Here is a 26,259-nt window from a genome sequence, read left to right as displayed (position 1 = left end):
TGTAGTACCATGATTGGAAAATGAATACCCTCACTTTAAAATTTTCATTGGTGGAGTAAATAATGTAACTCAGAATATTACATTTATTACAATTCCTCCCCCCCCCCCCCCCCCAAAAAAAAAAATTATATTTATATATATATATATATATATATAACACAAGAAAAAATGTAAAAAATAATCCCCACGTATTCCCTCTAAAAATTTATGCAGAAATCATCATTACATTATATTAGTGCATGCATCCCCACTTTAATCTTTTCCTGGATGATTTATAACCAAATCATATCCATGTGTATAGTTGAAGCTTCAGTAATAGCCACAGGGAGTCAGGGACAGACTTAAAGAACAAACACAATATATGCTCAATGAGGAACTAATCGCAATGCTCATCACTCTAAACAAGAATAGATTCTAGATTGATTTCAAAATAATCTTGGATAGATATAGTGGGAGAGGAGAATGTTATGGACTTTTGTTGAATTTTGGGAATGGTTTCTACTCAAATAAATTCTGATTTCCCTTTGTCGACGAAGGTCTCTCATAGCCTTAAACCTTAGATCATCACTATAGGAACAGTCATTCGCCCTTCAAGCATACTTACGACTTCAGACATGATACATGATAGGCCTTCATGATGGGGATGCATTTGTGCACAGAAGAGCCACTTTAACCAAAATTTCAGATTTTCTTATATGTTGACCTCAGACCCCAAGCTCTCATCAATTAGCTTCATCAAGTTCCCCGTTTGTTGCAAACGGCAAGACTGAAATATATAAATTATCCTATTACTATCATGCAAATATTGCTAGTAGCTACACAATTAGTAAGTAATAATTGAAGCATTAACGATATATGTGTAATGAATCAAACAGGGATATGAAGTTAGAAAGTACCAGATCTAAAAGGCAAACACAAATGTCACTTGGCATATAAGCTCTTTCCACTGAGAACTTCTAAGGCCACAACTCCAAAACTATAAACATCTACTTTGTAGGTCAGATAACCCCATAAAACATATTCTGGTGCCAAACATCCATGGTAATTATTAAAATTATAACATATATAACTAGAAGTTCATTAATAAGATGGGAACTGACAATGGTGCTAACGTGGGTCTTCTCCTCTTATTCAACTTTAGCCAATCCAAAGTCGGATATTTTAGGGTTGAAGTCTCCATCCAGCAACACATTAGTAGCTTTGATGTCTTTGAACAATATTGAGTCTTGATTCTTCATGGAGAAAAGCTAAGGCAAGGCATAAATATAAGAAGAAACCAATAACCAGAAAACTCAAATTCGAATCCAATGGAGCTGACCAACCAAAAAATCAAGAAAGGAATCCAAGGATGGTCTGGAAGCCAGATAAGCTCACCTGACTTAAATTTTTGCTTCATACAATTAAATTCAAATCATAAACAGAATTTCATCTCTTATAATTTTTTCATAATAGCTCAGTGCTATGCAAGATTACATAATACTCACCAAATAATGCATGGGCTAGGTTATTATTTTCCATGTACTCATAGACCAACAATAATTGCTCCCTTTCAATACAACATCCATAAAGCTTCACCAGATTTGGGTGTTGCAAAAGAGAAACCATGCCTATTTCATTTAAAAATTCACGATTTCCTTGCTTTGATTTAGGTGAGAGCTGCTTAACTGCTATGACAGTACCATCAGGTAATTGACCCTGCACCTAACCTTATCAGATAAGCAGGAAAATCCATACTCAAATGGGATCGGCCATTTAAGAGTAATACCTTGTAGACAGGACCAAAACCATCTTCTCCAATTTTGTTGGCAGAATCGGAATCATTAGTGGCAGCTTTTATTTGATTTAAGGTAATTAAAAGTTCCTGTCTGCAATTTAGTTCTTTAATATCTGTTCAAGGAGGCACATACGAAGCAGTATGATAAGGAATTGTCAGTTTTCTTTGTATTTACTTTCTTGAGTTACACTAAGCAAAGATGATATGCTCATATGAAAATTATATGCTTGTGTATATTAAAATTGTAAATTTTAAGTGTAACTGCGCAGAAACTTATCATTACTTGAATCAGAACTTGAGAATTCAATTCAGTAAAAGAAAAATCCAACCTAACAATTTAACACAACAAAATTTTGAAGATTTTTTTTTTTTTTTTTTTTTTTTAATTAACTCTATTTCTAACAAATTATAGATTGTTCCAAAGGCTTCATTTATTTGGAAATGGTGAATTTAATCACTTAACCATAATTCTAACAATCCCTCTCATATAGACCCAAAATGCCCCTCAATAAGTGGGGTCCTACACATGAGATTTTTAACATTTTAAATGGGAGGAAGAGTGGGAATTGAACTTGACTTCTTGCTTTAATATTATGAAAAATTATAAATTGTCTCAAAAGCTTAAACTTTTAAAAAATTGTGAATTTATTCACTTGAACATAATTCTAACAACCTCTATCATAGTAAACCACTTCTGTGTAATTTTTTTTTGATAGGTAATTAGAAAGCATAAATGAGAGAAAAATGAAAAAACAAGAAGTTCACGATGATGAACAACAAGAAATTAAAAAAACAAACAGCACAACAAACAAAGGGTAGTCAGGAAACTAAGCTAAGGGAGGACAAAAACTTAGAGAGAGAAGAACAATCTGTAAAACCCCAACAACGAGACCACTCCAAAAGACTACGATGGCATAAAACCTTTCACTCATCCAACATCTTCTCCTTGTCCTCAAAGGATCGACAATTTCGTTCCAACCACACAATCCACATTAAGCACCCTAGAACCAAGTTCCAAATGTCTGAATAATGCTTCCCAAGCCACTGATGCCAACAAGATACCAAACCCGCCATCGATCCTGGCATAACCCAATGAATACCAAAGGCCTGTAGCATAAAAGTCCATAGGAAATGGGTAACAGGACAATGAAGAAGAAGGTGGTTAACCGACTCCCCATCACAACAACACATACAACACCTATTAGCCAAAGGACGACCCTTAATTATTAGATTATCCAAAGTGAGGATCCGACCATGTGCAGTTGTCCACAAAAAGAACGCCATGCGCTTAGGAATCTTTGGTTTCCAAACACCCTTCCAAGGAAACAAAGAATTCGAAACACCCCGAATTGCATGGTAGTAAGACCGAGTGTCAAACTTACCATCACCTTTAAGTTGCCAATAAAGAGTATCTCTCCTATCACCCCGAGGAATACGAGTTTGGATAAGCTGAAGTAAAGAAAAAGATGTAGCCAACTCCCAATCTTCAAAAACTCTATAAAACCTTAAATTCTACACTCTAACAGTACCCCCTTCTGGAATCCACAAAACCTCAGAGATACAAGCATCCTTGACCGCTAAACACACATAGAGCTTAGGATAGAGATCTTTTAGAGTATTGTCACCAATCCACCTATCATGCCAAAAGTGGATATGAGTGTAATTAAACAACACAAAACTATGCCTTGAGAAAAATATTTTAGATATTTCACTACATACTGAAACTATTCTAGAAGCCAAGTATAGTCCTGCTGTTGCTATTTAGCAAACTTATAATAATATGTATCAAAATTAGACTATGCCTATTTGCACACAATTCCCTAGCAATTGAATATCTGTAACACAATTGCAAAAGTTCAAGAGTCAAGACAGCCTATTCTTTTTGCAAAATTTCTGTCAAAGTTGACTAAGTAGAGGCAATTAGATTAATTTGAGAATCAGACAATTCCCTAGCAACTGAATATCTGAACACACAATTGCAGAAGTTCAAGAGTCAAGACAGCCTACTCTTTTTGCATAATTACTGTCAAAGTTGACTAGGTAGAGGCAATTAAATTAATTTGAGAATCAGCCTTTCCAAACAGCCTACTCTTTTGTCCCCTTCTTTCTCCACAAACAGCCTTTCCAACAAAGGATTCCCACTATAAAGAGTAAAAAGAATAAAGCTCCAACTGCAACACCAGCAATGATATAAACATTTTGCTTGGTTCCAACATTTGAACAAAATTTGGAATCTGCACATACAAAAATCATCCTTACAAGCAATTGATTAAAAGTAAACAAGACTCAAAAACTTGGCCACCCACAAGTTCATTGAATAAGGTAGACACAAACATCAACAAAAAGAAATATATATTTTTGTTAATTAGGCAGAGAAAAGAATTAGGTAGAAAAAGCACATGGGGTGGTTTTTTAACTGAAGCAGTCATCTTAAAATCCAAACCAAACCTCCCACCACCTGAGACAATCTATAAAATTCTTGATTTATCACAAAATTCAAACTAAATGGTTCACCTCTAACTGAGGCAGAGAAGAGATATACAACAGTACGTGGCATATCAAACCACTAACCCCTAGATAGTCATTTCCAAGTAAAGCATAACATATCTAACTGAAATCAACCAATGGGCTACTTATTAATTATCAGCTACTTCTGCAGTTGAAAGCAAGGGACTCACATAGAACAATTATAAAATAAAAAATAAAAAAGGAATCACAGTGTTGCACTCTCCTAATTTCAAAAGTAACATATTCTATAATACTTTTTAACTGGAGATAATTATCCCGATTTCACAGGACAGTCAGAGCAATAACATTGCAATTTAGTTTTTCCACCAAAAGATTACATTTCTGTTGGAAATCATGGGACTTGATTTGAGGACTCATCAACTAGTAGTGACCTTAGAGGGGCCCTCAGAGACACAGCATCTTTAAAATGACAAAAAAGAGACAATCGCATAAATAACTCACCAGAAACCACAGAAACAGCTGTTATAAGGGGACCATAAACTCCTCTATCAGGAATTCTCATTGTTCCTGTACCAGCCCAATAGAATCTGATCACTAAGACATTGTTTGCCACACTAATGTTTGATGCGCGTTTTATTATTGGCTTCAGAGCAATACCAGCATCATCTTCAATACTGAAATCCTTCCACACTAATTTTTCCTTCAACAAAGTGGACTGCTTAAACCTTAAACTGCAACATCAAGGATATATTTATTCATCATTGTGACTAATTACCTGAATTTAGATATCAAATATACGCTTCCCGAGACTGTTATATGTCTTCTCATTTGTAAACTGTATCTCTGCAAAGTGGAGACTTACAGTGTAGTTCCCATTTTCTAAGCAATAATGGAAATAAGTGATATAGATCTATGTGCTGTTGTATACAATTCAGAGATATTTGATAATGATGGAGGTACAATGTAACGTGTATTTTGGAAGTTGTAATCATCCATGAAGTCTCCAATGCTACTAAATCCCCAATAAATGTTGCTGTTAATTAAGTATTTTGCAGCACCACCTTCAACTTCTCCATCTCCTTTAAGATATACAACGTTTTTCTTTTAATTCTCCTTGACAGTTGCTTCCTTTCCACCAGAATTAACATGCAAACAATTCAAATCTGCCATGATACATATAGAAAAACGATATATGAGAAAGCAAGCTTACATATCAACTATAATGCAACAATTCGGAGGTCATCATTTTATACAGCTCCTGCTTTTCTTTTCTTTTTTCCAGGATGCTATATTGATTTCACATTGGTATAATGAGAACTGAGATATCAATACCTGGGCACACACGCATGCACACACACACGGGCACACTTTACAAACTTTTGCTATATTTTACAGTGATCCTAGCTATTCATGACAACTTCAAAGCAAGCTATCATAACAACTATAGATTCACTTTCATTTCAAGGAATTCTCTCCTTTCTCCTTTCTCCAAGAACAAGGTTTTAGAAAATGAATCACACTATTCTAGTCATATTGTACAGTTTTACAATTTCATTTTTTTAGAACAGTTTTACAATTTCATTTTTTTAGGCATTACAAATCTGATTAAGAGAAATGCTAGGTAGAAAGGGTGTAGCCCTATAGCACGAAAGGTATACAAGAGAAACACCAGAAAAGCAAAGAGTGAAAGGAAAATATTAAGCACTAGTTTGATGTTTCAATTATACCCAAGGGAAGCGCCATAATCAAGAAAGGAAGATAGATTGTACTTTTGGAGTCACTGCCATGAATACCATATTGTTCCTCTCCTTCCAAATTCCCCACAACAAAAAAAGATGAACTACTAACCATGCCATTTGACTCCTACTTCTAAATTCTCATCTTCAAGCTGCCAAAATCTTTATTACTAATGTAGGCATTACACACTTAATCCAGATAGAGAAAGGAGGACAGACAACAATACAAAACAAATGATACTGTCCTTAATCTCTTTACAAATGACACCAGCTGATATTAAATTGCCTCTTTTTAAACAAATTGTCCACCATAACAATACAAATAAGAACCGCACTCCCAAAACAAACAATAACTTACAGCCAGATTTAACTCAATCTGATGACTTTTGGCCCAGCTTCTAACATCTGTCGTAATCAAAACTGCAGCCTTGAACATCATGAAGCATATGGACTGAAACCTCAACTGATTCTGATTCCAATCTTTAGTAAGTTAGAAAAACCTCTGTTTTGTATGTAATATCAATCCCATCTGGCCCCTATAGTTTGCCATTTTTGCACTTATTCTAAATGATGGAAATAAATCAGAAAACAAGAGATGAAAAGGCGTCTGCCCACACCAAGCATCCTGTGAAATCTTTTCATCCTACAGCTTAAAGCAAAGACGCAATGTGCAGACATCCAATCCATTTTGAAAGCAGTTCCAAACTGACACCATGTTAACTCTGATAAGTAAAAAATGGTCTAACCTTCCCATGGTTCAAAACTCACAAAAGGGGTGTGGAGTTAAAAGTAATGAGGGTTTTAAAGATTCATTATATTCTCCTTTTGATGTCAAAATTGAAGAAGCAAAAGTTCAAACTCAATTACTCAAATCATTACAGAATATGTGAAATTCTGTAAGTAATTTTCATTTAACGGGCTGAAATAATTGATATATATATATAAATATATATATATATATATATATTCTCATAAGAAGAAATTCAAAAATGGATTTGGACAAATTAACATTATTTTCATAGATTAATGAAGATTGAGCTACAGAAACCTATCCTTACATCGCGGACAATTGAAATTCTTCGAGCAATGAGGTTCTTGCCTTCTGCTGCTGAATGAGTACAAAAGAATAAATTAGTAGGAAAATGGACACCATTCAGTATATGTAACACCCCAAACCCATACCAAGGATTTAGATGCATAACCTGTCTTAAAAATAATCAACAATAATATAATGGAACAGAGCGTAATTAAATATCCATAAATAAACTTTAAATAATCAAAATCTTTCCTATGAAATCCATAAAACAAAAACTTTAACAATAAAGTCTCCAAATACAATCTCAAAGAGTTCCACAAATGCCAAACTCACTATCCTAAAAAAATATACTAAAACAGTCCATCAACTAACATAGCTCCAAAAGAAGTCTTCAATCTATGTCTCCAATGATCTACCACCAAAAGATATTCCATTGCTCTAATCTGAAAGGGTGGAGAAAGGGGGTGAGCTAGAAGCCCAATAAGAGACTACATAACATGAGGATGTCTTTCAAAACAAAACATTAGTATCATTGATAAAATATAAGCTTTACAAAACATTTACAAATAGTTTTAACCGTAATATAATATACTTTGTAAATCTATCAAGAATAAAACATTTAACTATAACACTGAAATCATTAAATAAAATAATAACCACTTTAGTTAGTAAAAATTACACTAAATAGGTAGAAACAATATATTATAACGATAAACAATTTTTCCACTTATAAAGATCAATAATAATATAACAGTAGTTTGATATGGAAAACATTATACATTAGTCAGACAAAGACATAAACTGCTAAACATTCGGTGGGTGATTCCCATGGGGAACAATAACACTAACCTCAAAGAGGCAACACTGGCTCCAAAGAACAAACGATAACACTGCACCACACCACAATAACACTACTTCGGCCGAAGACCAAATCTTAACCCTGTGTTGGCAAAGGTTGCAGACTGCCTAGATGACCGTTTGAAAACATTCTTACTTTATTACACTATTGCCAATATTAATCATATATCATATAACAAATACTTTCTCAAAAATATAGTTTTGAGTCATTCTTAACTTATACAGTTTCAAAGTAATATACAAGAAATAATAAAATTCAAGTATGTGTATAAAGCATGGACAATGGTATAAGTTTTTGGAAACTTTACTTTTGCAATAATGTATATATATATATATATATATATATACATATATATTTATTTTTACCAAAAATATATATGAATATATACGTCTTGAGTTGAGAGACGTCATGTTCTGAAGTCCACTTACCTCTAGTTGTTAAACCAAGCTTCACCTCAACTGTCTGAAACAATATCAACTAGAACCTAAATAAGCACAAGACGACTTAATAAGAATGGATAAACTAAGGCAGCAACGAAATATAAATTTCACTCTTAAAATTCGTATCTCACTACTTATTCTGAAACTATAGCTAATCTAGTACTCAATTGCTTTATCAAGTACTCCAAAATCAATACCTAGTAAACAATTCTAATGAGCCGAATATGTAGATCTCTATATTATTTAATTCTCCCAGTACAAGTTGGCTTACAAATAATTTTACGCATATAGATCAATATTATCCCAAATTACATTTATATGGCATCCAATAAGATTCCTACCCGTAAGACATAGAAAGGATGCTATAAGTTTACAAAGTTTTTTCTACCCGTAGGACCTAGTAACCTGTATCATGCAAGACTAATATACTACACTAGCTTTATAGATTAACCCATAGGTCTTTGTGAGAGAGGCATACCTGAACACACGGATGCAGAAAGTTTCTTGTAATTTCTGCAGTCTCTCTCTCTCTACGTTTACAAATTAAACACTATTTTACCTTTCAGCTTTATACGCTAAAACTGTTTCCACTAGGGCTGAAATTAAAACCTACTAGAACTTAAATAAGCTTTCAAGACTTTAATTCCCACTAAAACTCATATTAAGGTTGTTTAGATAGGCTAAAACTCTAAAGAATTCCAATAACACTTAAACTCCTAATCCAAACAGGAAATCTCTTATCCTTTTCCTTAACTAATAAGGAGACTAAAAGTTAAATATGAATAATCCACAAAATAACTTTCACATTACATCTTCTTTTATTTATTTCCTTTGTAGATATCATAATATAAAATAATATCACCTTCAAAATAAATTAAATAATTCATCAATTTCACTCTAGAAGCAATTAAAATTAAATTAAAGTGAGGCGGGTGTTACAGTATATGAAAATTTACACCTTACATAAACCTTCTTTCTCATTGGTAAACTATAAAACTTATAACAGAACTAAAGAAACGAGAAAATAAATCAATGAAAAAGGAGGGAAGGGCATCTTACACATAATCTTCAATTAAAGAGCCTTGAAACAAGTTAAGCTATAAATTCCTAACAAGAAAATATAAGGTGAAAGATCTATCAGACTAAAACCATATCAAACCGAAAAGTATATTTAAAAAATTATTATACAAGTAGTCTGACATGTTTTCGTGACAAGCTGGTTGTTCATGGCTTTACCATGCGAAGTATTGTATGAAAGATCACTGCAGCAATGCATTGGAAAAAAATAACGTCAATTCTTTAATTTTTTTTATAAAAATGAAAACAAAAAGATAGTTTGAATCTGAGTAATACTAGCATTTAGTATTTCATAAGTATTTAAACCCAAAAGGCATGTCTTGTCAGGATATAACATTAATACTATTTTATTGATTTTGAAACAGAAAAAGACAACATTTCAGGACATCAATCCCTCTCCCCCCACCCCCACCCAAAAAAGAAAAAAGAAAAAAGAAAAGGAAGCAAAAAATTGGATAACAAAAGGAAGTATTTGAAGTAACAATGTTTGATAATTCAAAAGAGATAATGTTGCAAAGAAACCTTCACATCCGAAGTCAAACTTGAAATTAATCTTTGCACTAACCAAATCTACCATTCTGCATTTATGAAGAACTGGAATTAAAAGGAAAAAGAAAAAAAGAAAAGAAAAAAGAAGCATTAAGACAAAGTACATGTAAATAATATGTCAACAAAAGCACTGCTTGAGTACACAAGTCTGAATTGCATTTGGGCTGGTCAATGGTATCTGGTGCTAGAACTTTCTGTTAATGGCTGCCAGAGATAGTTGATATTACTTGTAAACTATTGAGCACTATATATGTGTATTATACCTTCTTATTGCACACAAAGAACACTAAGACTCTGCATTCACTGACACAAAATATACATTTGAATTTTTTTAATCTGTGTAAGACGGTATCATACACTTGAGAATTCCCAACCCTTTAAGATCTTGGTGTTCAGGTTGGGTGAGGGGGTTGTATGGAGTGGGATTGTGGAAGTATATTCGAGGCAGTTGGGACAACTTCACACAGTTCATTAGATATGATATCAGAGGTGGCACTAAAGTTTGGTTTAAGCATGATTTATGGCAGGGGGAGGCTCCGCTCAAGGAGAGGTATCCCAACTTGTGTTTAATAGCAAGAGATACAGTGGCAGATTATGCAGAGATCAGGTCTGGACAGATCTCTTGGACATTGGGAGTCATTCACGCAGTTCAGGATTGGGAAATGGAATCTGTGGCACAGCTATTGGAGGATCTTTCCCAAGCAAATATCAGGCATGGGAATTTAGATAAGTTGGTGTGGAATCCTTAGTAGAACCAAGGTTTCCAGGTAAAGAGCTAGGATAGAGTTTTGAGGAGAAGTATACGGAAAGCCAGGATCCCACCAAGGGTGGCTTTCTTTTCATGGTGTGTGGCTTTGGGGAAGATTGTGACTGCCACTAATTTAAGGATGAGGGGCATTGTTATAATGGCATGGTGCTTCATGTGCAAGAAGTATGGGGAGAACGCTAATCACCTTTTTTTACATTGTGAAATGGCTAAGGAATTATGGTATAAGATTTTCTGCATATTTGGAGTCAATTGGGTGATGCTGAATTTGGTTCAGGATATGTTGGAAGGAGAGAGAAGGGGGGGGGGGGGGGGGGTGTTGGATTGAGGAATAAGGAGGGAGTTGGCAAGCTGTTCCATTGTACCTAATGTGGTGTCTTTGGAGAGAACAGAATGACCAGTGTTTTGAGGGGTCAAGAATGAGTATGGTGAAGCTAAAGTGCTCATTTCTGAAGTCCTTATATAATTTGTCCTCTTTGCCGCCTTTCTCAATAGAGGGGTTCTTAGAATTTTAGGATTCCTTGAGCTTTTACTAGTCTTGTATTTTCATTTGTCAACTGTATTTTATTTGAGGCCCCAGTAGTTTTTTTTTTTTTTTTTTTGATAGGTAATAAAGATTATATTCAAAAACACTACCTCATGCAGAAAAACATAAGACAGAGAGAAAAATACAAAGGGAAAAGAAAGAGTGTAAAGATAAAGAAAAGGAAAGATACTAAGTACATAGGAGGGAGCTAAGGAACATAGGGATAGAATCACTAGAGGTGAGTCCCCACGTCCTAGACCAGTCAAACAAAGTGCCACTAAAGGAGGCCAATAGCTGGTCATCCGAACTATCCATGTCCTCAAACGTCCTCCTATTTCACTCCCTCCAAAGACACCACATCAAGCATAATGGAGCTAAATTCCAAATGCTAGACAAATGCTTTCCAAGCCAATTCCACCAACCAAAAAAAGTATCCGCAACCGATCTTGGCAAGACCCAAGAGAACCTAAAGGATCTAAACACCAAAGTCCACAATTGATAAACCTTTCCACAATGTAGTAACAAATGATCCACTATTTATCTCCCCATTACTGTGGCACATGATACACCAGTCGACAAAATCCAACCTTCTACCCCTCAAATTATCATCTGTAAGGATCCTACCCCATACAGCAGTCCACACAAAGAAGGAAACACGCCGAGGAGCCTTAACCTTCCAAACACCTTTCTAAGGAAAAATAATGGGCAAGGGGCTTCTTAACTTATTGTAGAACGATCGAATATCAAAGTCCCCATTCTTTGTCAACTTCCATCGCATACGACCTCCGTTCTCAGTGGGAGGTAGATTTGAGCCCAAGGTATGGAGAAAATCATCCACACCACCCATTTCCCAATCATTTGGTCTCCGAGTAAAATGAACATCCTAGCTTCTCCGCTCCTCTATCCCCAACCGTTCAAGAGAAGAGGCCACCGATGCCCCTTTATCGGAGACCATCCCATACACATTCGGAAAAGTCAATTGAAATGGAGAATCCCCACACCATAGATCTGTCCAAAGCTTCACTCTATCCCCCACCCCTACCTCAAAGCGAATATTCTTGCTAAAATCCTCCCATCCCAGTGGTTAATTGGGTTTATTAGTATTTTATTTAAAGTCAATGGTATTTTTGTAATTCAATAATGGATAATTCCCAAGTTATTTAGTATTAGAATTTCCTACTTCAACTAAAATTTGGGTTTAGTAGTCTTATAAGCAAAGTATGTTACTCCTTTGGTGGAGGGGATTATTTTGATTAATAATATTTCCATTGAAAGATATGAAAATCAAATCCTGATTCATAACCACAAGAAGGTAATGTAAGTGTTAGTTGGCTTTGTAAGTCCACGCTTTTATAAATTTCTAAATGACAGTTAACATATTAACACTAATTTCAAAAGTGTAAAGGTGAGTAGTCCGACACAAGCTGCCATCTCAAAAATATAAACCTACATGGGTAAAAGGTGGTAATCATTCTTTTTTAATAAGTTTTGGGCCCAATGGGGGGGTGGGGATGACCAATAATATAGACATCTCAAAGCAAGTATATTTAGACCCACGTTGCAAGATTAAGTGTTTCATTACTTTCCCTCAACTATAGTTATCTGTTAATGTGTTTGTCAAACATGTGACAGTAGGCATGTCTTGACACAATGACAAAAGTCCAATATGCACTCCATATAGTGCTTGTCAACATGTGTAACAGACACAATGTAACATGCCCATCTCTAAAAATTTGATTATAGGCATCAGACTCAACCCAACAAGATTGAGACAATAACAAGGGGATGGCAGCAAATAATATCAACTTCAACCATTCTCCCTTCTGGCTACAGATATGGGGTCTTCCTTTAGGTATGATGTCGGAAAAAACCCGGAAGAGATATTGGAAATAGTATGGGGAACTTTTTGATGGCAGATTCAAGATCATGGTCTTTGGACCAAGAAAAATTTATGAGGATTCGTGTAGATATTCCTTTGGACAAATCACTGGGGCAAGGCGTTGTGGGGTGAAAGCTAGTCCAGAAGGAGAGATCTGTTGAGTTTATTTCTGATATGAAAGGCTCCCTGTTTTCTGTTTTTAATGTGGGATAATGGGGCACGATGGGCGACATTACCAATCCATGGGAAATCCTACTAATGAACCCCAGCAATATGGAGAATGGCTAAGAGCTCAAGGGGGAAACAAAATGGGAAGCTTAAAAATTGGTCCAGCAAAGGCAGCAGTGACCCCCACTAATCCTCAAGATTCAGGGGAAACAAGGCAAAGTACAGCACCTGAGGAAAAGGAAAGTCAGAGGCAAGATTCTGTGAGGCAAAACCAGGTGGTGGAAAACTTCCTTGAAAAAAAAAAAAAAACCTGATGTAACCTTACCTGGCGTGTCAGTTGATGGAGATGGAAGCTTTTTGGAAGAAGCAACTCAAATTCAAATTCAAAAAAGCAAAGAAAAATCTGCCAGGCAAGAAAGGGTGGGTACCCACGATAGAAGAGTTGAGAAAGGAGGAATGGAATCATATGTGTTTGAAGACAATTTGGAGTTGGTTGGTAGTGATGAATGGGGCCCACAAACTGGTGAAGGGGCTGAGAAAAACAAAGAGCAGCAGAAGCTGACAAGCCCAATGAAAACACAAAATGGGCCTAACGAAGAAATGTACACTAACATAGAAGGTGAAAAAGCCCAAACAAAGAAGGGTAAATGGAAGAAATTTGCAAGAGGAAAATTAAAAAACACTGAAGCAGTGATGGAGATTATTGAAAGCGCAGTGGGAACGAAGCATAGGCTATTGGAAGATGAGATAACAGAAGATGAAGGCAGACAAAAAAGGATATGAGAAGGTGAGTCTCTTTGTCTTATTCAAACAGCGGTAGCTGCAAGGCAGCACCACCAAGAGCCACGAATACCTTAAGCTGGAACAGCCGGGGAATTGGGAACCCCGGACAGTTCGAGTGTTGCATGATTGGTGCAACGAAGTAATCCCAAATTAGTCTTTTTAATGGAGAGGAAAGTAGGAACAAGAAGAACAGTGAAGGTAAAAGAAAAAATTGGTTTTCCTAATGGCTTAATCATCCCTAGTGAAGGTAGAAGTGGAGGAATGGCTCTACTGTGGATTAAGGACGTGGATGTTGAAATTAAAACCTTCTCAATCACATATAGATGCAATTGTTATGGATCCTATCTCAGTATTCAAGTGGAGGATGACAGGGTTCTATGGAAACCCAAGAACAAGCTTGAGGAGAGGATCATGGAATTTGCTTTGATAGCTCAATTCCCAATACCAAATGTCGTGGGTATGTTTGGGAGATTTCAATAAAATTTTATTGGCAAAAAAGAAAGCAAGAGGTCTAGAAAGATCCCAACAACAAATGGAGGGTTTTAGGGAGGCTATAAATATCTGTGGTTTCCAAGACAAGGGGTATGAAGGGCCAAATTTCACTTGGTGCAACCAAAGACATGGGAGGGGAAGTAGCTAGGAATGGCAACGGGTCAGGTTCGGGTCGGGTTTTTCCATATCCGAACCCGACCCACGGGTCTGCTCCCAAAATCCGAACCTAGCCCGTTTAATAAACGGGTTTTTTATGCGGGGCCCAAACTCGCCCCGCTAGGTCCCACGGGCCCCGCGGGCCCTGCCCAGCCCATGCCACTTCAGGGCCCAATCCGTGGCCCAATCAAAAAAAAAAAAAAAAAAAAATTTGCCTAAAGCCCTAAACCTCCACAAACGGACCTAGATCAGAAACCCAAAAAATAAACCCCAAGATGCCAAGATCATGTTCATCAATCTAGATCAGAAATCCAAAAACAAAAACCCCAAAATCATGTTCATCAACCTAGATCAGAAACCTAAAAACAAAAACCCAAAGATCATGTTCTTCAATCGGACCAGAGTAGCTACCAAAACCCCAAACACAAACACAAAAATTTCAGATTTTTTATTTTCCCTTTCAAAATCACAAACACAAACACAAACTCAAACACAAAAATTTTAGATTTATACTTTCCCCTTTCAAAATCACAAACACAAACACAGAAATCACAAAAAAAAGAGTGAAGAACATATCATTGAGAAATAGGAATGGCAACGAACCTAAACCCTAACAGGAACCCAAACCAGATTTTCAAAAAAAATAAAAAAAAAACAGGAACCCAAACCCTAACGATCCCAAAGGTCCCAAATCCTAACGAACCCAAACAAGAATGGCAAAAAAAAAAGAGAGAGAAGAACATATTAGGCGCAGTGGGGAGGGAGAATGGGAGCGATTAAGGGGGGCGGCAGTGAGGCAGTGAGGCCGTGAGTGTGGCTGTGCCGGTCGGTGAGAGTGACGGCTTGAGGAGTTGAGGGCAGCGATGGCAAGGCTGTGGCCGTGTGGCTGTGGACTCGCCTGAAGATTTGAGAGAGAGTGGGTTCACTGGGTGGCGGCTGTGTGATGAGAGTGAGATAGGGTTAGGATACTGAATAAGTTTATCTATATATATATATATAAGGGTGTTTTAGTAATTAGGATATAATCGGGTCGGGCCGGGTCCGGGGTCGGGCCAAGTTTTTACCAAAACCCAGACCCACTTCGGGTTTTTTTTTTAAAAACCCAAACCCGACCCTATTCGGTCCTGGGTCGGGCCAAGTTTTTACCAAAACCCGGACCCACTTCGGGTTTTTTTTTTAAAAACCCAAACCCGACCCTATTCTTTATCGGACTGGATAAAACCCGACCCATTATGGTCAGATCGGGTCGGGTATCCGCGGGTCGGGCAAAAATTGCCATCCCTAGAAGTAGCTGATTATTTCAAAGACATGGTATGGGAGGCATTGCAAGCATAGCAACAGAATATTTCAAAGAGCTATTCTCTACCTCTTCTCCAACCAGAATGGAGGAAGTAGTTGATCTAGTTCCAGGAAAAGTCACTCAAGAGATGAATAAGCAACTCACGAAGGAATTTCAAAAGGAGGAAATTATTCAAGCTGTCCGAAATATGCATCCAAAAAAAGCCCCAAACCCTAGCGGTATATTTGCTATCTTTTACCAAAAATATTGGGATGTCATTAGAGATGATGTAATCAATACTGTGCTAAATGTTCTAAACTCAAATGCATCAGTAGCAGCCCTAAACCAAGCTAGTATTTCCCTCATTCCAAAAACAAATTGCCCATCCAAAATGAGTGAATTCCGGCCTATAAGTCCGTGCAATGTGTCTTACAATCCTCTCTACCATTATTTCAGAAAACCAAAGTACTTTTGTTCCAAGCCGTCTTATAACAAATAATGTACTAGTTGCTTTCAAAATCATGCACTACTTAAAAAAGAAAGAAGGAAAAGAGTGTTATATGGCCGTAAATCTTGATATGAGCAAGGCCTATGATTGAGTAGAATGGAGTTTCCTAAAGAAAGTCATGGAGAGAATGGGTTTTAATGAAAAATGGATAAATCTTATTATGAATTGTATTACTACTGTAACTTATTTTGTGCTTATTAACGGTGTTGCCCATGGCTATATAACCCCTACAAGGGGTTTACACCAAGGAGACCCAATATCCCCATACTTATTTCTCCTAGTTTCAGAAGACTTCATAGGATTAATTTTGGAAGCAGCTAGGCACAAAAGACTCTAGAATTTCCATATGCAAAAACTGCCTACTATCATCCATCTCCTCTTCACCGATGACAGCATTTTATATTGCAAAGCAATTGTGCAAGAAATCATGGAACTACTAGATATACTTCAAAAGTACGAAAAAGCATCAGGCCAGAAAATTAACATAGACAAATCCTCTGTGTTTTCTAGCCGAAATATAGAAGAAGAGAAAAGAGCTGAAATGAAAGAAAGCCTCGGCCAAATGCAAGATGCTCAACCCAGAAAATATCTGGGTCTCCCTTCAATGATTGGCAAGTCAAAGAAACAAGCTTTCAATGAAGTAAAGGAGAGGGGAGGGAAGAAGCTGATAAGGTGGAACGAAAAGTTGTTATCCATTGGAGGCAGATAAATTTTGATAAAGGCCATGGCTTAGGCAGTACCAACATATACAATGGGATGTTTCCTACTCCCAAAGGGTCTATGTGATGACATTGAAGGAATGATGCAAAACTTTTGGTGGGGGCAAAGGCAGCAAGAATCAAAAATTGCTTAGGTGGGCTGGTCAAAGATGTGCAAAGAAAAAAGGAAGGAGGTATGGGATTTAGGGATCTTCAAGCTTTCAATCTTGCTATGCTTTCTAAACAAGAGTGGCGAATGCATGAAGAGCTGTCCTCCTTGATGGCCTGGTTGTACAAAGCAAAATATTTCCAAAATTGTGATGTCCTTAGTGCCAATTCGGGGAGCAACCCATCCTATGCATGGAGGAGTATCTACAAAAGTTTGGAGGTTCTTAAGCAAGGCACTAGATGGAGAGTGGGCCAATAAGTGGATGCCAACCCCTACAACCTACAAGGTCATATCCCCGCAAAAAGATTTTGAGGATTGCCCAATGGTATCAGCACTCATAGACATAGACACAAGAAGATAGAGAAAAGATAGGTTGGACAATATCTTCCTCCCTTTTGAGGTGGAAATGATTCTCAACATCCCCATCAGTCACCACTTACCGCAAGACCCCATCATTTGGGTGGGCAATAAAAAAGGAATTTTCTCAATGAAAAGTGCTTACTATGTAGCCAAGCAAGTGGTGAAATAAATTCACAAGGAGAATCTTCAGTGGGAGACATACGAACCCCTCTTTGGAAGAAGATGTGGCACTTAAATATCCCAGAAAAAGTTCGCATTTTTGCTTGGCAAATATGTATGAATGCGATTCCCACTATGATGAATTTAAATAAGAGAGGAGTTCAAACAGATGCCATCTACCCCATCTGCAGAAAAGAAGTGGAAACAGTGGAGCATGCCATCCTAAAGTGTGATCTTGCCAAAGCTGTCTGGTCCAACAAGAATTTTGGAGTGCAGCTGTAATATATCAGACCTGGCTTTAGCCATAATAAGTGAAGGGGCTCAAAGTGATTTGGAAAAGTTGTTTGGAGTGGCCTGGGGGATATGGTATTACAGAAATCGATTAGTGTATGAAGCCAGTAAAACAACAGCAGATCAGGTATACGGGACAACAACTCGTATGATTGAAGATATTAAGAATGCAAACAACCTATTGGCTACAAAAAAAATGAGGTTAGAGCATGGAAGCCTCCCCCGGAAGGGTTCCTCATAAATGTGGATGGAGCTATCCCTGCTATGGATCGTCATTCTGATGTGGGTGTTGTGATTAGGGATTGGGAAAATCAAGTGGTTGCATCCATTAGCTTGCCCTTACCTGGTAAATTTGCAATTAAGGAAACTAAAGCCATTGCCATGGAACAAGGCATTGTCCTGCCCATATGTTAGGCCTGGAAAATATTATGTTGGAAGGAGACTCTTTGCAGATTATTCAAGCAGTACAAGCCAAAGATTGCAGGGGAGTGGCTGGCCACATTATTGCTGGTATTATCCAAGAAATGTCAAAATTTCGAATGGCAGTGACTAGGCACATAAGCAGGAATGGCAACAAGGTAGCCCATGAACTTGCACAATATGCCAAGAGGTCTGGAGAATTGAAGAGCTGGTTTGGTACGGCTCCAGAGTTTGTAGCTGGCCTTCTTCACACAGATGCTTACAGCTAGCTTAACCTGGTTTTTGGTCTATTTTGGTGCCTTTGTCCTGTTGTTCTACTCTGGTTTTACTTGTGTGTTCTGATCTGGTTGTATATTTTTTCTTCTTGAATGAAAGTTCAGTTTCCAAAACAAAAAAAAACAAGGGGACCATGGAAACGACTCTGATGCAGCAAGCATCCCATCTCCTAAGATTGCTGGTGCAAAACCAATCTCATCCACTTGTGATGTTTTCAGATAAGTATTAAAATAGCAAAAAAGGAAAAGAAGAAATACCTTGTTCTTTACTAATTCTGAAAAGATTGGTATACATCAATATTACCAAGGAGTGCTAGATCAAGATCAAATACCCACCACCTTTTAGGTAGTTGCAAAGCAAAATAGCTCTTCTTCCCACCCAACCAAATTTTATGACATATAAACCTTATAAAGGTATTAGGACCATCAAACCAATCAGAGTTCAAAAAGAGAATACTATTTCACCATAATGACAATTTAGACGGTTACAAAGTTTAAGGGCTTCTCAATGAGCAAAACCAGGGTCTAAAAAATTGATACTAGTTCATGTTATCTAATAAATGCAGTAATAAATTCATAAATGAAAACAACAGAATCAATTTCAAAAAATTTTCTCTTTTGTGGAGGAACAAAAGTAAATCATGAAAGGCTCAAACTTAGAATTTATACAAACCATGGTTTCTAGGAATAACAGAAGACTGAGGTCCATCATATTGCTTCTGTTCAAAAACCCCAAAAGGTACCTTAGGCTTGTTTGCAGCTATGTGCTCTAGCTTATACCACAGTGGGGGCTGGAGAGCATACTCAAAAAGACAGAAGAAGCGCCTTTCATATGTGAATAGAACCAGACAATATGATATTCAGCCTTATTTTTATATATATAATTAGAACTCACACAACAATATGGAATGAACCAGTGTTGGCAAAGTTCAGCTTTTTATATAATTAGACGTGCTCTGGCTTATACCACATAGGAGGCTGGAGAGCATACTCAAAAGGATGGAAGAAACACCTTTCATATGTGACAATATCATATGTTTCCCATCTCTACAGGAACAAGATCTAGTATTTCACCCAACTAACCTTTCTAAGGTGATGAAACATATGTAACTAGCTAAACAGCAAATGACAAAGAATGACAAGTAAAATATAAGAAACTATTTATCGGATAAAACTGGTTTTAGTTTTACCTTGCAGAGTTCAACTAACACAGTGCCAAGAGATTCTTAAGAATCATAAGGGCAGAGATGACAAAAGATTTGGTAGCCTCAATTGCCTCATCAGATCAATCCAATTGTTTCATCACAATTGCCACTTGATTGCGACTTCTCTTTTCTCACAATATTTTTAAAAGCATCCTAGTTAAGAAAGATACATATTACTTCCTTCTTTCAAGACCGAGTCTTACACATTCCACTAAGCAAGTTCCATTTAAAAAGCTAACAAAAGCAACATCGGAAGATTAGTATGCTATACCAATACTAGAATGCGAAAACAACTGAACAAATCCAATATGAAAATCTAACCCTGCATTTGGCAGGATACCGAGAAATGGTCCTGTACCAGAAGGCAAGTTTAATCATAAGAAATCGTGAACAACATGCATGCATTTGTGTACGCATGTATTTCACTTTTCAGGTGCTTGTGTTTATATAAATCTGAGTCCTCCAGACTTTGAAAATGAAATGCTTACTAGTTTTAATATGCAAGTAAATACGCCCATATTTCAATATACTTACAGGAATCTCAGGGGCTCTAAGTTTATACTAGGTGGAAGTTCCCCAAACAATTTTTTAAAACTGACATCCCTATCATAATCACAAAGCGACCGAATAACCATTATCAATCCTTGGGCAATTTTCCAAGTCGGTATATCAAAAAGTAGAACATTTGTAATTTAAAAAAGGAAAAAGTAGTTAACAAGGCATTAGGCATCATTCAGTTAACACTACTAGTAGTTAATTTTCTCTTGAAACAAGCACTGATTCTATCAAAATGTTATGCATCTACTAACCTGTTTCCGAAAAATAGAAGAAAACAAGACAATAGTAATAAGAAAACAACTGATGCCACTTGTTCATGTCTTATAGGTATCTGATGTTTCTAGATTCTAATGGTTGATCAATTTTATACATACAAATATCTAGAGGGGTTTACATAAGTGTGTCCATATATTAGCTAATCATGATGTTCCCAATAATGTTTGAGTTAGAACTTATTTCTACCTCATTATTCAAAATCATTACAATCTTTCTTCTTATTTGAGGTTTTTTACATTATTTTGTAATGTTCACATGTTACTTTTCTTCGTTGTATAAACTTTTGCTATGTCTTTTTGCCATGTATTCTCTAAGTACCAATTGAAAGCTGCATGTGTCAATTAACATTTGCATATTTACAATGACAACTATTAGAATCTATAAATGCTCATAAACATTCAGAACACTGAATCTTTATATTAAATTATCTACATTGACATCTTCCCAACCTTTATTCATCAAATAAATGCAAAAAATCCGCTCAATGTCTACATTTTATAAGTGAAAATAATACTTAACAGTAATCCACCCTTACTTTGTATCTTCATTTTAAAGGCCTCCATTTTTCTTGTTCATTGAAACAAAAGCATGTTTACTTTGCATGTTTATAATGATGATAACTTAAACATTGCAAACTAAGGAAAAACCATGCTCCAATACTTGACATGCTTTACTTACAACATCTCCAGATTTTTCATTGCCAGATGTATGCAGGTATCTCCCCAGAAATCTTACAGTTTCTCAAAACCCTAAAATGCATAACCGAATATCAAATCAACCATCATCAAGTCAAAAAATTTATATAATTTGACAATGTAAGTACTAAACACACAATCTTCCTATGCCAGTCATGTTTCTCAACATAGGAAAATCCTGATTTGGCCCCTTGACATCACTAATCCTATTGTAAGGATGCAAACCATAAGCCAAAACCATTGATTAATATACAAAATCAAACTCACATCCTATCATACTTCTGGATGGATATGGGAAGGTTTTTTACTCACAACTCAAGTAAATTATTCAGAAGAGATATATTTGGTGGGATGGGTCCCTCAAGTCCACTCGCATGCATTTCTCTTCAAGAATTTAAATTTGAATGAGAATATACGCTGAATTTAGATTTATATACCATTAAGAACTCAAAGCACTTGAGATATTTTTCGAAAAGAACAAGGATCTCACAATTTGGTCAATAGTTTCCAATTCTGTATGAAATCAGGTATAATTCCTCTGAAGTTGTTATCATTTATCCTACTGCATTGTGCAATAAAATGATTTTTGATCAGGAAAAATTGATATTTATGCTTTAAGGGAAAGGCAAACATGTAAATAGAGGTAGATATTTAAGCTTAAAAGAAAGGCAAATATATAAAAAGAGGTAGATATAATAAATTCTCACAAATCTGTTAGGTTTCTCAGCCTAGCAAGACCCATAGGCAAGTTCCCTGTCAAATTATTGGAGGAGAGCACCCTGCAATTACAACATTGAAGCAATGAACCACAGAAATCCTTCAGAAAAGTGTTAAAAGTGAAGAGAAAATTTAAGAATTAAAGAATTAAAGAACACCAATATGAAGAAATGAGGCATCTCACAAAGTCTGCAAGTTGGTCAAATCCCCAAGCTCAGGAGGAACAAAGCCAGAGAATTGGTTTGCTTCAAGGCTCCTGTTAGAAAAGGGAGAAAAAAACAAGATAAAAAAAAACGAAATATTGAAATTACTAAAAAAGCTTGATAGAAAAAACATAATTAATACCTCCATAAGGTCACTATGGAGTGCAGGGATATCAAATCTAATATGTAACAGATAAAGGATGAAAAGTTCCACAGGTTTTGAGGTCATGACAATACATTTAACAGGGAAACCAAAGCCTTTCTACTTCATTTCACAAATGCATCCCACTCACAAATACTTCAATCACCATAAATGTCCATTGTACAAGATATACATGATTGAGTAAAACCAAAGTTCAAAACATACATGTATGTGAGAGTAGTAGTATTTCCCAAATCCTTTGGAATTTTCCCTGACAAGCGATTCAAAAAAACAGAGCTGCGCATTACTTGCTGGTTAATTTAAGATAAGAGCAAATAAATATAAACTTTATCAAAATAATTTTACAAAAGATCACATTGAGGTTAATTGTGTTGAAGCCTATTCCAATGGTATTGTTCCGTTGAGATAGTTGTACGCAAAATCACTACAATTAGAGGAAGCCAGGCATAAATTGAAAAGAACTGGAAAAAAATGTCTATTCAAACCTTGTGAATTTTGCTAGAAATTAGTGCAGCAAAATATTACCATCAAACATGTAATTGAAGCATTTGAAAACAATCTTACATTTAGCACTCTATACACATGAGAAATAAAATATTGAGTATTGGCAACTACTATCATGAAAAGAAAATCAACGATAACATGCTAAGAGATGTAAACAGATTGCTTTTAAAAATAATGTTTACTGGACTACATTTACAATGTATGGTCCACAACAAATTTTTTCACTTTCATGATAAAATTATTAGCAATAACAATATATAGATGAGCAGCTTTTAGACTTTTATCCATCATGTGGAGACAGACTCACGCATCAGATAGAAGAATTGCAGTAATAGTAATTAGTAATAAGATGAGGGAACTATACATCATTACGACATGACAGAAAGTGTTATTACTCACGCATCAGATAGAAGAATTGCAGTAATAGTAATTAGTAATAAGATGAGGGAACTATACATCATTACGACATGACAGAAAGTGTTATTATTCTTACATTCACAAATGATGCTGCTCTCAGCATTCCTGGGTGTCTCTGGTGTTACCCCAACCATTTCAATTTGGCAAGAACTAGCGTTAAGCCTCCAATACTTCACACCTATCATACTAGTTATTTCTTTGAGTGCCTCAACAAAACAACATCCACAATCAAATAAACATAACATGTCAAATCAGTGTTGTACAACTGCACTTAATGTAAAACAATGGCAATTCAAATTCAATGCTCCCTATTTTGGCTACATGAACTTAGAAATTTACATTAAAAAGCACCAAGCAAGGAAAATATTTATCTTCTCACTTGAGTAATGCCATTTTTGCTGCCTAACTTTAGATTGGAAACGCAGTGAGCTTAACCTTGTCCATCAGTTCTAAATACCTAAGACTTGAAGTGAAATAATAGGAACATACCATTCTACACTTAATGTTTAATTACCCATTTTGTCTCTAACTTTCTCTTTTTCTTTGTTCTTGAAGGGACACATCGGCTCATAATCAAATAGAAACTAGAACTCCCAAATTATCACAAATTTAAGGGACACATCGGCTCATAATCAAATAGAAACTAGAACTCCCAAATTATCACAAATTTAAGGCTGCTCTAATCACATCATTAGAAACTATCCTTTTTGCTTAAATAATCATTAGAACACGCTTATAATGATCAATTTCAAGTTCACACAAATCCTCAACCCACCAGTCCTCAGGCACCAGACAGTTTCTAATGCCATTCCAGTTTGGATCATTCCCATTTTCCTTTGGAAGCTTCTTTTGGTTATAGGTATAGGACCAGTCAACCTTGGAAACATCAACACAGGCCTTGGATTATTATGAGTGCAATTGAATTGTAAATTAGAGACCAAAGTGGCTAAGTTCTAAAATTATGAGCTAAAGGTAATCCCACTAATGCCTCTTAACAAACCTTTTGATTCCATGCCTTGATAACCATGCCTATAATTCCTTTTTAGCTCAATTTGATTACTATAATTAAATTATCAGGCAATTATCAACTAAGTGGATTCTAATACTATTTTAATAATCTTTATCCAGTAATAGGTTAGATATATAGAATTTTCATTAAACAAAACCAATTTATCACACTTAAAATTTAAGCCTTGCTCCACAAGAATGTGAGAACTCTGAGTTAGCTTAGATCATTGTCACTCCGTATGTTGGAATTAGTTTAGAGGCTTTTATATATAACTAACTAAGCTTGTACTTTTTCCAGAGAAGGAAAGGGAAGTGGATCGAAAATTTAAAAATAGAAACAATCGTAGCAGATTCTTGTATAATGATCAGCCAGTGCAAATAGATTACTCATGCTGTATAAGTAGCTAGTGTCCCTTCTATGAATCAAAAATTCCACAATTCAAGGACAGTGATACAGGTGTTGGAGCAAGAAATTAAAATTTAAAAAAATAAAAACAAAAACATTGAAAAGAATTATCTTCATTACATACTAAATTACTCAGCCAAAGAATATTGTACCTTATGAAGATAAAATTTTACATCCCCTACAATAAGAATGATGTCCATTGCCAGCTCACTTGCCACATACCTGCACGTAGTTATGCTCCTCGTAATGAACTGATAACTATAAAGACACATACAAAAAACTTTAAGCATGAGCAAAGGCATTCCTAAAGGATGAACAATATCTGAACTCATCAACAGGCCTTCCAACACTATCTTTATATGTTACCTACATGGGAAAGTTCACTAATAAGCAAGGCATAACAATTCATTCAAACTTTTTCGCATTTCCATGTAAATTCTCTGAAGCATTAAACTAATACAACGAATCCACTTCACGAGAGGAAACATTCCAAAACAGACCCAATACTGAGATAGTGCAAGACCTTAGTCGTAAAGTTGTTGGAATTCGGAGTAAAACTACAAATACTTGCCAAAAAGCAATATTGCTACAAATACTCACCCACACCCTCACCCACACCCACACCCTCACCACCAACCTCCCCCAACTCCCTCTCTCTTCCCCTTCCTACCACCAGCTGTCCCACATTTTCCTCCCCTCCCTCCCTATCCTTTTCTTTTTCCACCTCAACTACCACCATTTGGATTACCACCTTACACCTTTTGTCATCCCTCTATCCCTTCTAGTTTGTGCCTACCATCACACCCTTTACAACCTTCCACCTTGCCTATCAAACCTTCTATGCCCACACCTCCTCTGGTACCCATTTTCTCCCTTTCTAAAACTGATACCAAACCAGTTTCAAACCTTATTACCTCTCCAACTGTTTCAGAACATGAGGGTAGAAAGATTCCTTTCCGTATTGATGCTAAGTTTTTCTCTTTTTCTTTCAATGGTAGGCGACATGATTCGTATGCTATACATGAAAGCAGCCGGCATGTCAAGCACACTATTTGGGTAGGACGTGAAGGTTTGGAGTGGATCATTTCTTGTTTTGCAGATATTCATGATTGGGTGCCAGGGAAAGTTTCCATCTGCAAACGTTTCCGGGAAAATAATAAGTTGTTGGAATTTTGTGGGAGGTCGAATAAGGCTGGTATTTTTGTGGTCTTAGCTGAATACTATGGTGGGGCTCGTCG

The 26,259-nt window shown here is 36.2% G+C and overlaps 1 pseudogene; it reads right to left on the bottom strand.

Annotated features, from left to right (window-relative positions):
- Window positions 1-425: 425 nt before the first annotated feature.
- On the bottom strand, window positions 426-25,760 carry LOC115990641 (annotated as a pseudogene).
- Window positions 25,761-26,259: the final 499 nt, after the last annotated feature.

This window comes from Quercus lobata, chromosome 5 (assembly GCF_001633185.2).
Source record: "Quercus lobata isolate SW786 chromosome 5, ValleyOak3.0 Primary Assembly, whole genome shotgun sequence".
Taxonomy (NCBI): Eukaryota; Viridiplantae; Streptophyta; class Magnoliopsida; order Fagales; family Fagaceae; genus Quercus; species Quercus lobata.
Note: the sequence above shows the minus strand (reverse complement) of the source record. Positions and strands in the feature narration are given on the sequence as shown.